The 15,165-nt window shown below is 45.8% G+C and overlaps 2 protein-coding genes and 1 non-coding gene across 3 annotated transcripts in view; 2 read left to right on the top strand and 1 right to left on the bottom strand.

Moving 5' to 3' along the window:
* Positions 1 to 15,165, top strand: part of LOC126354414 (calcium uptake protein 3, mitochondrial-like) — a 492,488-nt gene that overhangs the window by 127,789 nt on the left and 349,534 nt on the right. Inside the window, exon 2 of the mRNA XM_050004035.1 lies at positions 8,763 to 8,853. The gene's annotated coding sequence lies outside the window, so the exon portion shown is untranslated. The remainder of the gene's footprint in view (positions 1 to 8,762; positions 8,854 to 15,165) is intronic.
* Positions 1 to 15,165, bottom strand: part of LOC126355325 (GTP-binding protein Rhes) — a 494,539-nt gene that overhangs the window by 276,476 nt on the left and 202,898 nt on the right. The window lies entirely within an intron of this gene.
* Trnat-ugu (transfer RNA threonine (anticodon UGU)) lies at positions 13,440 to 13,514 on the top strand. The gene has a single exon. It is a non-coding gene; the product is annotated as a tRNA-Thr (tRNA).

Raw genomic sequence — 15,165 nt, 5'->3', positions numbered from 1 at the left:
AGCTAGTTGGCATTCAAACTTGTACTACTGTAGTAGGTGTGGGCTTCGTATCTATCTTGGCCATAATAATGCGTTCACTATGCTGTTTGTAGTAGCTTACCCGCATTCCTATTTTCCTATTCATTATTAAACCTACTCCTGCATTACCCCTATTTGATTTTGTGTTTATAACCCTACAGTCACCTGACCAGAAGTCTAGTTCCTCCTGCCACCGAACTTCAATAATTCCCACTATATCTAACTTTAACCTACCCATTTCCCTTTTTAATTTTCCAACCTACCTGCCCGTTTAAGTGATCTGACATTCCACGCTCCGATCCGTAGAACGCCAGTTTTCTTTGTCCTGATAACGACATCGTCTTGAGTAGTCCCCACCCGGAGATCCGAATGGGGGACTATTTTACCTCCGGAATATTTTACCCAAGAGGACGCCATCATCATTTAATCATACAGTAAAGCTGCATGCCCTCGGGAATAATTACGGCCGTAGTTTCCCCTTGCTTTCAGCCGTTCGCAGTACCAGCACAGCAAGGCCGTTTTGGTTATTGTTACAAGGCCAGATCAGTCAATCATCCAGACTGCTGCCCCTGCAACTACTGAAAAGGCTGCTGCCCCTTTTCAGGAACCACACGTTAGTCTGGCCTCTCAACAGATACCCCTCCGTTGTGGTTGCACCTACGGTACCGCTATCTGTATCGCCGAGGCACGCATGCCTCCCCACCATTGTTAGGAAAGTGGTTATCGCCAAGAGCGAAGGTGCATCATTTTCCTATCAATTCTTCCTCTAAGGGGATAGGCAGGCTGCTATCTTCTTGATGTACAGAATATTTAGTAATAACTCAGTACTTAAATATACAGCTCTAAAACCGGCAGTATATTTACAATGTGCAGCCGAATTTTTATAGGCAGGTACGCCGATATTTTTTTGTCGATATATCGATATAACGATATTTTTTCGGTGAATCGGAGGCGGATCATGGTATTTGTTAAATATCGATATATCGGATTCTCGACATTTTTAAAAATATCAACAGTTCTAGCTGCAAGACAGCTGCACCCACTTCAGTCTTCTGATTGCCGGCTTCCAAGCTGTCTTTAAGACCGCCGCTTTTATTGAGGGTTTCCTCTGAAATTTATATCTCAACAGTTTTCTCATGGCCCTGTACCACAAACCATTGTTCGTTTAATGTTATATAATTCATCCAATGCTATTCAGTGTCTGTATACCAGAGCATGCTTTACAACCTGTAGTCCGCTGGCCGCATTCGGCCCAAAGTGAGCATCATTGCGGCCCTAGAACTGAGCATCTGCTACAAGACCGGTAAAAACGAAAAAACAAACTTAAAATTCCGTTTATGTAAAGATATGATAAACTGAAACATAATCATAAACATGGGATGAAATATGCAGCCATAATTTCCGATATGATGCATGAATTTGAAAATCACTTCCAGGGTTTTCAAAAAATGTAATCAAAATTTTTATATTTATGCGACATCTTTTACAAATAAAATAGATACGTTTCAGAAGATATTCGGATGAAATGCATAGAGTTGCGGTCCGATATCCAACTAAAAGAAATTTTTTATCATGTATCTCTGTAGGACTTAGATATGTCAGCTGTGTTTCGAAGCGCGTACGTTCGTGAACAGTTATTTTCAAGAGCAAAGGACATAGAGAGTCAAAATAGAACCAAAATCTAGGATGAGCAACTTGAGAATACCGTGGAAATTGCGACCACTTCGATCGAACATGGTACTGACATCTTAGTTTCCCAAATCGAACGTCATATATCACATTAATTCTAAGATTTGCGATAACTTATACATAAGTTTATCAATGAAATTTCATATGTAAAATGCGAAATTAATTCCATCTTGCTTTTATAGAATAGAGACTCATTAATTAACAAAGTCTAAATTACTGAAATGTGTTAATTGTATTATGTGTGGCCCTGAAGAAAAGCAACTGAAATCACTCAACAGAGGAAAGTCCACTGGACCTGACGGAATACCAATTCGATTCTACACAGAGTACGCGAAAGAACTAGCCCCCTTCTAACAGCCGTGTACCGCAAGTCTCTAGAGGAATGAAAGGTTCCAAATGATTGGAAAAGAGCACAGGTAGTCCCAGTCTTCAAAAAGGGTCGTCGAGCAGATGCGCAAAACTATAGACCTATATCTCTGACGTCGATCTGTTGTAGAATTTTAGAACATGATTTTTGCTCGAGTATCATGTCGTTTTTGGAAACCCAGAATCTACTCTGTAGGAATCAACATGGATTCCGGAAACAGCGATCGTGTGGGACCCAACTCGCTTTATTTGTTCATGAGACCCAGAAAATATGAGATACAGGCTCCCAGGTAGATGCTATTTTCCTAGAATTCTGGAAGGCGTTCGATACAGTTCCGCACTGTCGCCTGATAAACAAAGTAAGAGCCTACGGAATATCAGACCAGCTGTGTGGCTGGATTGAAGAGTTTTTAGCAAACAGAACACAGCATGTTGTTATCAATGGACGGACGTCTACAGACGTTAAAGTAACCTCTGGCGTGCCACAGGGGAGTGTTATGAGATCATTGCTTTTCACAATATATATAAATGACCTAGTAGATAATGTCGGAAGTTCCATGCGGCTTTTCGCAGATGATGCTGTAGTATACAGAGAAGTTGCAGCATTAGAAAATTGTAGCGAAATGCAGGAAGATCTGCAGCGGATAGGCACTTGGTGCAGTGAGTGGCAACTGACCCTTAACATAGACAAATGTAATGTATTGCGAATGCATAGAAAAAAGGATCCTTTATTGTATGATAATATGATAGCGGAACAAACACTGGTAGCAGTTACTTCTGTAAAATATCTGGGAGTATGCGTGCGGAACGATTTGAGGTGGAATGATCATATAAAATTAATTGTTGGTAAGGCGGGTACCAGGTTGACATTCATTGGGAGAGTTGTTAGAAAATGTAGTCCATCAACAAAGGAGGTGGCTTACAAAACACTCGTTCGACCTATACTTGAGTATTGCTCATCAGTGTGGGATCCGTACCAGATCAGGTTGACGGAGGAGATAGAGAAGATCCAAAGAAGAGCGGCGCGTTTCGTCACAGGGTTATTTGGTAACCGTGATAGCGTTACGGAGATGTTTAGCGAACTCAAGTGGCAGACTATGCAAGAGAGGCGCTCTGCATCGCGGTGTAGCTTGCTCGCTAGGTTTCGAGAGGGTGCGTTTCTGGATGATACCTCCCGTGGAGATCACGAATGTAAAATTAGAGAGATTCGAGCGCGCACGGAGGCTTTCAGACAGTCGTTCTTCCCGCGAACCATACGCGACTGGAACAGAAAAGGGAGGTAATGGCAGTGGCACGTAAAGTGCCCTCCGCCACACACCGTTGGGTGGCTTGCGGAGTATGAATGTAGATGTAGATGTAGAAGAACTCGTCTTCTTCCAATGTGGCACAGGTAAGCTAAAAGTTACACTCATGCCGTAGACGGAAGCACCTGCTGCTCTATACACTGCTGTTCAATAGTGCGTACAATCTATTCAACTTATACTGACCATACCAACAGGGTTATTTATACGTTACTGGCATTCTGAGTCTAATATCATACTTCACAGGTCTCATAAGTTGTCGAACATTGGCTGGACGCCTGACTACGGAGTGGATTTTATACCTCTTAAGGAGCTACCGAATCTTTCCTGTTACTGAGACAGAAACGCAAGAACGCAGGCTTCTTCGTGACGTCCACGAATGCCTTCTGCTTACCAGTCTTTGGTGAAAAAGCTTGCGAAATTTGTTGGTATTTGTAGCCGTTTTCTTTGAAAACTTTCCGTAAGTGATTGAGTTCCTTCGAGACGCCTTCAGTGTGTGAAACGGCTTTCGTTCTATGCACCATGGTCCTCAGAAGAGAAGTTTCGGTGCTGGGCGGTGGCAGCTGGTAGCGTGCAGGTTGTGGGTGATCCATGTGGGTGTGTTTTCGGTAAACAAGGTGGCTTGAATAAACCCACAACAGCGTCGTCAAGTAACTGGAAAAGCGCGTGAATAGTGAGTCCACATATCTCCTTTCCAAGACTCGGGCATTTAATTCAACTTATGAAATCGGTCGTATTCTTGATACGGTGCACGCAGTGACCTACGTGCTGAGTAAGGAGGCTGGCCAGATGTTTCGCGAGTCTGTAAGTCGGAAATTCAACAGTGCTCGCTATGGGCCACAGGTGTGTGTCCTTATTATGAAGTTTGGAGTCTCATAAAATGTAAGTGGGAGATACCTGAAGGAGGAGATTTTTAATGACACCACTTGAGAAGCCCCTACTTCTTCCTCATTATTCTGGCTGTTAGGCCCCGTTGCAATCTTTGCTGCTCTCCTCTTCCAACACCAACCGAATATTCAAACCATATTCGTCTTATTCTCTTTTCACTACTGCATTACCCATGTCGGCTGGCGGGACTACGACGACGGGATTACCGCGGAACTCTCGACTGTTCTGCGCTGACAACTTGGATTTTCAAAAAATGCGACTCGTTTCTTATGCAGCTTCACTGGTAACCTTGCAAACTGCAAACTTCTTATGACATCGAAAAGGATACATCGTGGCAATGAAGCGAACTTAAGTTCCGTCTTAAAGGGTGATCCTAGTCGAGACCGACGAAGAAAATGGTTTTCTTTACATAATTTTCATCCCTGAAGTATACAGTCTATTCCTGCAAAAGGATTTTTCCTTGTGGAAGTGTTGTAGAAATTATAGAAACTGTAGACGCTTGACGAATTATTCCAAGAAAAGTTTCCTTAAAAGACGCACTAGTAGGCAATTTGAAAAATGAGAACGAGAGCTTTAACTGGTATATTTGGAAAATGGTTCCGAAATATCTTTATTGTGCGGCAAAAACTCGTAAAATAGCAGCATATATCTCTGCAGGTATATTCAGCGAAGGCTGTTCATCTATTCTGAACATCATGAACGTGTTAGGAATCATCATGAACAGCAAGAACTTCGCGGAATTATTTGATAGGAAACAGGTTGCTTCCGCAAAGCAGGGAATGTCTCAAATTGTTAAAAGAGTCCGGACTGAAAAAAAAAAAATGCAGCACCAGATTCAGAAACAGAGCATGTTTGAGGAACAGGACGGATACGTCCATGTCCTGTGATCGCAAATTAACCGTAAGTTTTGAAACAACCTTTATTTTTCTTACTCCAAACTTTAAACGCGACTTTCACGAAATATTTTCCAGCGCGCAAGTGCTCTAGGTCAGGTTGACCGATTCATTTGATTTTTTTTTAAATGACAAATGGCTCTGAGCGCTGTGGGACTTAACTTTTGAGGTCATCAGTCCCCTAGAACTTAGAACTACTTATACCTAACTTACCTAAGGACATCACGCACGTCCATGCCAGGGGCTGGATTCGAACTTGCGACCGTAGCTGTCGTGCGGTTCCAGACTGTAGCGCCTAGAACCGCTCGGCCACAGCGGCCGGCTTTAAATGACAGATAATTAAATTTAAGGGTCTTAGAGAGAGCTTTTTTGTATTAGAATTTTAAATATTTTTTAATCATGTGAACTTAGAAAAAGTATGCCAAGAAATTAACATTTTTTAAAATTACTGTCATTTTTTTATTTCGAGGAGAGTTTCGGAATCCCATCGTGATGGCTCCCCAATTCAATTTAATTTGAGAATTTTCTATTTTTATGGCTTTCAGGAATAGCCAGGAGTCTGTACAACGCTTCGCGCAAACCAGGATGCGCCACGAGATGCATCCTTTGACAAGGGCTGCAACCAACATTTCTCATATGTTATGAGATAAAAGGATATTTTCATACATGCACGAACACTATGTGATCAAAACTATCCGGACACCCCCAAAATTAGACGTTTCTCATATTAGGTGCATTGTGCCGCCACCTACTGCCAGGTACTCCATATCAGCGACTTCAGTAGTCATTAGACATCGTGAGAGAGCAGAATGGGGCACTCCGCGGAACTCACGGACTTCGAACGTGATCAGGTGTCACTTGTGTCATACATCTGTGCGCGAGATTTCCACACTCCTAAACATCCCTATGTCCACCGTCTCCGATGTGACAGTGAAGTGGAAACATGAAGGGACACGTAGAGCACAAAAGCGTACAGATCGACCTCGTCTGTTGACTGACAGAGACCGCCGAAAGTTGAAGAGGGTCGTAATGTGTATAGGCAGACATCTATCCAGACCATCATACAAGGAATATCAGTCTCATCAGGATCCACTGCAAGTACTATGACAGTTAGGCGGGAGGTGAGAAAACTTGGATTTAATGGTCGAGCGGCTGCTCATAAGCCACACATCAATCCGGTAAATGCAAAACGACGCCTCGCTTGGTGTGTAAGGAGCGCAAACACGGGACGACTGAACCGTGGAAAAACGTTCTTTAGAGTGACGAATCAAGGTACACAATGTGGCGACCGATGGTAGGTGTGGGTATGGCGAATACCCAGTGAATGTCATCAACCAGCGTGTGTCGTACCAACAGCAAAATTCGAAGACGGTGGTGTATGGTGTGGTTGTGTTTTTCATGGAGTGAGCTTGCACCCCTTGTTGTTTTGCATGGCACTATCACAGTACAGGCCTACATTGATGTTTTAAGCACCTTCTTGCTTCCCACTGTTGAAGAGCAGTTCGGGGATAACGACTGCATCTTTCAACACGCTAGAGCTCCTGTTCATAATGCACGGCCTGTGGCGGAGAGGTTATACAACAATAACATCCTTGTAATGGACTGGCATGTACAGAGTCCTGATCTGAATCCTATAGAACACGTGTAGGATGTTTTGGAACGGTGACTTCATGCCAGGCCTAACCAACCGACATCGATACCTCTCCTCAGTGCAGCACTCCGTGAAGAATGGGATGCCATACCCCAAGAAACCTTCCAGCACCTGATTGAACATATGCCTGCGAGAGTGGAAGCTGTCATCAAGGCCAAGGCTGGGCCAACACCATATTTAATTCCAGCATTACCGATGGAGCGCGCCAGCCACCTGTACGGATGTATAATAAAGCGGCAAAACTACAATTTTAATAAAAACGATCCTTGTATGAAAACAATTCTAAACATCGCCCATTTTTCGAGCTTGTCGACGATGAATTCCCCTTAAGTGCCGAAATGGCACCGGCGGCAATGTCTCTCGCCGTCATGTTGATAACGACACGTTATGTTGTTTTGGGTTCTGTTCCTGTTGTTGCGAAAGGTGACGGAATTTCCATTTCTGCCTTTCCGTAGTTTTCCCCTGTATCGACTTGCCACTTGTGGCTGCATCAATACAGCCCCAATCGAACGCTGAAAGCGAATCCGTCAGCTGCCGGAAGACGGGAGTAAAATCGCGGCTATTTGTATCCAGCTGATTTATAGTTTAATGTAATTTTTGTCGCAGCAGGAAGAAGTTGGCAAGGTAAAATTTTCTTCTGGCCCTGCTGTGTTGATATGTTGGTTCACGATATAAAAACGTAGATTGTCTTTTATTTCCGGCAGTGAAGTAGGAAGGCTAGGCAGTTTCATAAATTACTCTTCTTAACACGCAGCCTGCAGCTGTGGCCGAGCGGTTCTAGGCACTTCAGTCCGGAACCACACTGACGCTACGGTCGCAGGTTGGAATCCTGCCTCGGGCATGGATGTGTGTGATGTCCTTAGGTTAGTTAGATTTAAGTAGTTCCAAGTCTCTGGGACGGATAACCTCAGATTTTAAGTCCCATAGTGCTTAGAGCCATTTGAAGCATTTTCTGAACGCGCAGCTTGCCCAGGAGTTTAATCCTGCGCCACGCTTTCTACCCGTAAAGACACGTATAGTTGTGACGACCACGGCGGACAGAGCCATCACACCGACGTCACCTCAGACGCCGGCGCAATCTGTTCCACAGCGCGACCGTGGCGCGGGGCGCGGACGGCGGAGGGAGCCCGCCGCGGGTGGAGGGTATTTAAATCGGCTGCCGCCTCGAACGAACCCAGTTCCTCCTGAGCACCATAGCGTTTACAGGAGCTCAGTCCGTCAGTTCACCTGATGATGGCGACATGTATGATCGGCGAAATATTGTGCCCGTTGGACACTGTAGACCGGCAGTACACCCGTCGATATTTTGATTATCAAATACGCCAGGAGAAACTCAAGAATCACATCATACATGTAATATTCTTCATGTTCTCACGGCGTATTACATGAATAGCAATAAACTTAATATCAAGCACTATGGGATTTGATATCTGAGGTCATCAGTCCCCTAGAACTTAGAACTACTTAAACCTAACTAACCTAAGGACATCACACACATTATCGCCCGAGGGAGGATTCGAACCTGCGACCGTAGCGGTCGCTCGGTTCCAGACTGAAGCGCCTAGAACCGTTCGGCCACATCGGCAGGAGAGAGGAGCTTGCAGAGGTAATGCTGTGAGAAACGGGCGCCATTGTGACTGGATAGCTCAGTCGGTAGAGGAATTGCTCGTGGAAGGCGAGGATCTTCGGTTCGAATCCTGATCCGACACACAGTCGTAACGTGCCAGAAAGTTTCAAAACACAGCACACTTCTCTGAAGATTCTTGCTGAAACGATTTTTTCCTCGTACATCGTTTTAATTAAGCTCGATAAACGAACTTCTTAAGCCGGTGTTCTTGAGCCATATTGATCTTTAAAAGTCTGTGGGGGCGGGACACTTATTCAACATCGACACAAAAATTGTGTAATAACTAGTTTCAGCAGAGTAATTAGTTTAATTTTATTTATCATTTGCAGGGTCAAACTGTATAATCATATCATCTTCAAGCTTCAACGCGACCCTTCTACGCAGTGATGCAAATACGTCCAGCCGATACAAATACATAAGGTACGTACAATAGAATAGTAAAACCAGATCCTTGCATTAGCCAAGTGCTTTGCTAAATAAACCCCTCAGCGTGCAAATGATATGTTCTTATAAAAAAAAATCGATAAGTTCTAGTAGGACTCATGCAATGAAGGTTCCGCACAAACTTAATTATGTATACATAAATAGTCCAGTCACCCCAGGAATTGAGAATTTCAATCAGTTATCGCTATCAATATTGGTAAGATATTGATCCCAGGAACTCGAAGACCATTTGAAAATCACTACAGTAGTTTTCAGACTAGATTGAGCATACAATAAGAAGCGCGCAGTGGTCTTCAATTTATATATGTTTATTTTTATTTCCACTCATGCTCATAAATTAAGAGTAATGCTGATACATGGTGAATCACCGCTCTGGTGGGCGGTTTGCAGGTTTAAATCACCTCGGGGTATGACCATGCGGTGGACTGGACCTGCGGTCGTCGCACGGTTGCGCTGGCAGCAGTCCACATACGCAGAGGTGTGGTGGTACATGTCAGAGTACGGTGCAGCGAGTAAGTGTGCAGACGTTTCCAGACGTGCTAATGGTGACTGTGTGGTGAAAATGGCTCAAACAGCACATACAGATGACGTTACGAGGTTTAGAATACTAGGGCGACTGGAGGCTGGTCATACACAGCAGGTCGTAGCACGGGCCCTCCGTGTGCCACAAAGAGGGATCTCAAGATTATGGCAACGATTCCAGCAGACAGGAAACGTGTCCCGGCGCTACAGTACGGGACGTCTACAGTGTACAACACCACAAGAAGACCGACATCTCACCATCAGTGCCTGCAGACGGCCACGGGGTACTGCAGGTAGTCTTGCTCGGAACCTTACCGCAGCCACTGGAACAGTTGTCTCCAGACACACAGTCTACAGACGACTGAACAGACATGGTTTATTGTCCCGGAGACCTTCAAGATGCATTCCACTGATCCCTGGTCACAGGAGAGCCCGCAAAGCCTGGTGTCAAAAAACACATGATTGTGATTAGCGCACGTACACCCCTGCATGTCTTTGAGAAAGGAACACTGTAACAGGTCAGGTGTATCGGGACGTCATTTTGCACCAATATGTCCGCCTTTTCAGGGGTACAGTGGGTCCCACCTTCCTCCTGATGGATGATAACGCACACCCCACCGAACTGCCATCGTGGAGAAGTACCCTGAAACAGAAGATATCAGGCGAATGGAGTGGCCTGCCTGTTCTCCAGACCTAATCTACATCGAGTACGCCTGGGATGCTCTCGGTCGACGTATCGCTGCACGTCTTCAAACCCTTACGACACTTCAGGAGCTCCGACAGTCACTGGTGCTAGAATTGGAGGTTGTACCCCGGCAGCTGCTCGAACACCTGATCCAGAGTATGCCAACCGTTGTGTGGACTGTGTACGTGTGAAAGGTGGTCATATCCCATATTGATGTCGCGCTACATGCGCAGGAAAAAGTGACGTTTTGTAGCACATGTGTTTCGGGTCGGTTTTCTCAACTTATAACTAATACTGTGGACTTGCAGATCTGTGTCGTGTGTGTTCCCTATGTGCCTATGCTATTAGCGCCAGTTTTTTGTAGTGCCACGTTGTGAGGCACAACATTCTGCAATTATCCTTAATTTATGAGCACGAGTGTACTTGCTAAAAGATGACTACAACTTACATTTTATGTTTGCGTGCAGTAATGTTCGTCTGTTATGCTTTTGACAGACGGCAACGCAATGTTCACTGAAAAGACAAAACATTATTACCACCGGCCACCCCGAGGCTGGATGTCGCGTGGTGGCGTTGCGGGCATGTGACTAGCAATGAAAAGCACGTAGAACGCAGCAGAGACGGAGGGGGTATCACCCTAACGAAGATATGGGCTGCAAATGGGGAAATCCATCGAGATAACAGACTTTGTCAAAGGACAGGTTATTATTGCGAAAAGCCTGTCAACGAGTATCTTGAAAACGGCGAAGTTGGTCGAATGTTCACGTGCTAATGTCGTGGGCAACCACGGAAAGATGTAGAAGGACAGTGAAACTACCAAAAGGCGCTAAATGGTTGGACGTACACGATTATTCCACAACGTGGGGTTCGGATGATTGTCCGCTTTGTAAAGTAGGATAGACATTGACCTGTGGCATTTATGTCGAAAGAGCACAATGCTGCACGCACAAATGTTTCGGAGCACACCGTTCACCGTACATAGTTGAACAGGGAGCTCCGCAGCAGACCACCCCTACATGTTCACTCAACATCATCAGTTACGACCGCAGTGGGCACGGAACCATCGGGATTTAATCGTCGATCAATGTAAACGTGTCGGCTCTTCGGATGAATCACATTTTTGCTACACTAGGCCTATGGCTGTCTCCACAAACACCATCATCAAGGTGAACGGCGGCTCGAAACATGCAGCACGCTACGGACACAGGCTGCTTGGAGCAGTATTATGCTGTGGTGAACATTCTCCTGGGCTTGCATGGGACCTGTGACAGTAATCGAAGACACGCTGACAGCTGCGAACCACCTGCATCCCTTTATGCTTGATGTTCCCCGACGGCTATGGCACCTTTCAGTAGAATAATTCTCCGTATCTTTGAGCCAGAATCGCGTTACAGTGGTTTGAGGAGCGTTATAGTGAAATCACAGTGATGTCTCGGCCGGCAAATTCGCCTGATGTAAATCCTATGGAACCCATGTGGTTCCATATCGGGCGCCATCACTGCGGACACAAATCAGCAGACCCTTATTCCTTATTTACGCTAATTATGTGACCTGTGCGTAGACATTTAATGCTACATATCTCCACAAACCTATCAACAAACTTTCGGACCTATGATACGCAAGATCGATGATATATATATATCCTCCTGGAAATTGAAATAAGAACACCATGAATTCATTGTCCCAGGAAGGGGAAACTTTATTGACACATTCCTGGGGTCAGATACATCACATGATCACACTGACAGAACCACAGGCACATAGACACAGGCAACAGAGCATGCACAATGTCGGCACTAGTACAGTGTATATCCACCTTTCGCAGCAATGCAGGCTGCTATTCTCCCATGGAGACGATCGTAGAGATGCTGGATGTAGTCCTGTGGAACGGCTTGCCATGCCATTTCCACCTGGCGCCTCAGTTGGACCAGAGTTCGTGCTGGACGTGCAGACCGCGTGAGACGACGCTTCATCCAGTCCCAAACGTGCTCAATGGGGGACAGATCCGGAGATCTTGCTGGCCAGGGTAGTTGACTTACACCTTCTAGAGCTCGTTGGGTGGCACGGGATACATGCGGACGTGCATTGTCCTGTTGGAACAGCAAGTTCCCTTGCCGGTCTAGGAATGGTAGAACGATGGGTTCGATGACGGTTTGGTGTACTGTGCACTATTCAGTGTCCCCTCGACGATCACCAGGGGTGTACGGCCAGTGCAGGAGATCGCTCCCCACACCATGATGCCGGGTGTTGGCCCTGTGTGCCTCGGTCGTATGCAGTCCTGATTGTGGCGCTCACCTGCACGGCGCCAAACACGCATACGCCCATCATTGGCACCAAGGCGGAAGCGACTCTCATCGCTGAAGACGACACGTCTCCATTCGTCCCTCCATTCACGCCTGTCGCGACACCACTGGAGGCGGGCTGCACGATGATGGGGCGTGAGCGGAAGACGGCCTAACGGTGTGCGGGACCGTAGCCCAGCTTCATGGAGACGGTTGCGAATGGTCCTCGCCGATACCCCAGGAGCAACAGTGTCCCTAATTTGCTGGGAAGTGGCGGTGCGGTACCCTACGGCACTGCGTAGGATCCTACGGTCTTGGCGTGCATCCGTGCGTCGCTGCGGTCCGGTCCCAGGTCGACGGGCACGTGCACCTTCCGCCGACCACTGGTGACAACATCGATGTACTGTGGAGACCTCACGCCCCACGTGTTGAGCAATTCGGCGGTACGTCCACCCGGCCTCCCGCATGCCCACTATACGCCCTCGCTCAAAGTCCGTCAACTGCACATACGGATCACGTCCACGCTGTCGCGGCATGCTACCAGTGTTACAGACTGCGATGGAGCTCCGTATGCCACGGCAAACTGGCTGACACTGACGGCGGCGGTGCACAAATGCTGCGCAGCTAGCGCCATTCGACGGCCAACACCGCGGTTCCTGGTGTGTCCGCTGTGCCGTGCGTGTATTGCTTGTACAGCCCTCTCGCAGTGTCCGGAGCAAGTATGATGGGTCTGACACACCGGTGTCAATGTGTTCTTTTCATGAAGATAGTGACTGTTCCCTAAAGAACAAATACCAATGATGACCGTGCAAATTCTCTAGAATAAATGATAATTAATTGAAACCCTCAGCTGCCGACACGTGTTGTTGATATACCTCGATGGGGACAGGATGTGTGTCCCGACTGGGACTCGAATCCGGGATCTCCTGCTTGCATGGCAGACGCTCTATCCATTTGAGCCACCGAGGACATCTATTAGGTACATTACGTTTGTAGATTGTGGTCAGCTGGGAATGTGGGTCCCACGGGAAGTGTGCAAGGGATAAGTCCGTGCAGTCGCGCTATTCATCTGTGCCCTCGGTGACTCAGATGGATAGAGCGTCTGCCATGTAAGCAGGAGATCCCGGGTTCGAGTCCCGGTCGGGGCACACATTTTCAGCTGTCCCCATCGAGGTATATTAACAACACCTGCCCGCAGCTGAGGGTTTTAATTAATTGTTGTTGTTGTCTTCAGTCCTGAGACTGGTTTGATGCAGCTCTCCATGCTACTCTATGCTGTGCAAGCTGCTTCATCTCCCAGCCCCCCCCCCCCCCCCCCCCCATGAACCATGGACCTTGCCGTTGGTGGGGAGGCTTTCGTGCCTCAGCGATACAGATGGCCGTACCGTAGGTGCAACCACAACGGAGGGGTATCTGTTGAGAGGCCAGACAAACATGTGGTTCCTGAAGAGGGGCAGCAGCCTTTTCAGTAGTTGCAGGGGCAACAGTCTGGATGATTGACTGATCTGGCCTTGCAACATTAACCAAAACGGCCTTGCTGTGCTGGTACTGCGAACGGCTGAAAGCAAGGGGAAACTACAGCCGTAATTTTTCCCGAGGACATGCAGCTTTACTTTAATTAATTATCATCAATGATATATTTCTTTCCAAAGACGGGCAAACAAGCTATTAAGCAGCTGGCCATAATGTTTTTGCTCGTCAGTGTATGTTAAAATAGATAAAGATATTTTTTGTGATATAATTACAGTTTAAGAAGTTCCAGATTTTTTGCTTTACTTGTACTGTAAAATCTTACTTCTTACCGAGTTCCCTGGTTATAGGTCAACGGGAAGTATCCTATAGGTTTTGACAAGTGAGTTTGCAACATAAATGACAATCTTTTGATTGCAATGACTCAGAAACTTAAATTTTTTTACCTAGCAAGGGACCATAGAATTTTGTATGTGACATGGATTTGATCTTCATACGCTAAACTATTCCAGAAAGAATGGGGTCTTAAAAGACGGCCAGACAGACGGACAAAAAACGACAAAAAATATTTTTCGGGGGATATAATTACAAATTAACAGATTTCGAATTTTTTTCTTTTCCTGTGCTGTAAAATCTTGTACCTTGCCAAATTTCATGATTCTAGGTCAACGGGAAGCACTCTGCAAGTTTTGATGAGTGAGTTTTCGAGTGTGGAAGTATGTGACACAAATTGCCGTACTTTTTTGATTGAAATGACTTAGAAGCTTAAAATTTGTACACCTCAAAGGGACCATAGACCTTACTATGTAACATAATTTTGAACCTGATACGCATAACCAGCTGATAGACAGACAGACAGACAGACAGACCAGCATCAGAGATCGTCCGTTTCTACTGTTTGAAGCACGGAAACCTAAGCATCATAAGGTGAAGTCATCTTGAAATTTTTCATGCATCACTCAACACAAAAGTTTTATTTCAAGTACAGATAGTGTTGAGGATCAGTGGACAAAGTTCAAAACCATCGTACAATATCCATTAGATGAGTATGTGCCAATCAAGATCGTAAGAGATGGAATAGAGCCTCCGAAGTACAACAACCGAGTCAGAAGATTGCTACGGAAGCAAAGGGAACTTCACAGCAAACATAAACATAGCCAAAGCCTTACAGACAAACAAAAATTACACGAAGCGAAATGTAGTGTGAGGAGGGCTATGCGAGAGGCGTTCAACGAATTCCAAAGTAAAGTTCTATGTACTGACTTAATAGAAAATCCTAAGAAATTTTGGTCGTATGCCAAAGCGGTAGGTGGATCAAAACAAAATTTC

Source organism: Schistocerca gregaria, chromosome 3 (genome assembly GCF_023897955.1).
Source record: "Schistocerca gregaria isolate iqSchGreg1 chromosome 3, iqSchGreg1.2, whole genome shotgun sequence".
In the NCBI taxonomy this organism is placed as follows: Eukaryota; Metazoa; Arthropoda; class Insecta; order Orthoptera; family Acrididae; genus Schistocerca; species Schistocerca gregaria.
The sequence above is the reverse complement of the archived record's forward strand: the minus strand, read 5'-3'. Positions and strand labels throughout refer to the sequence as shown.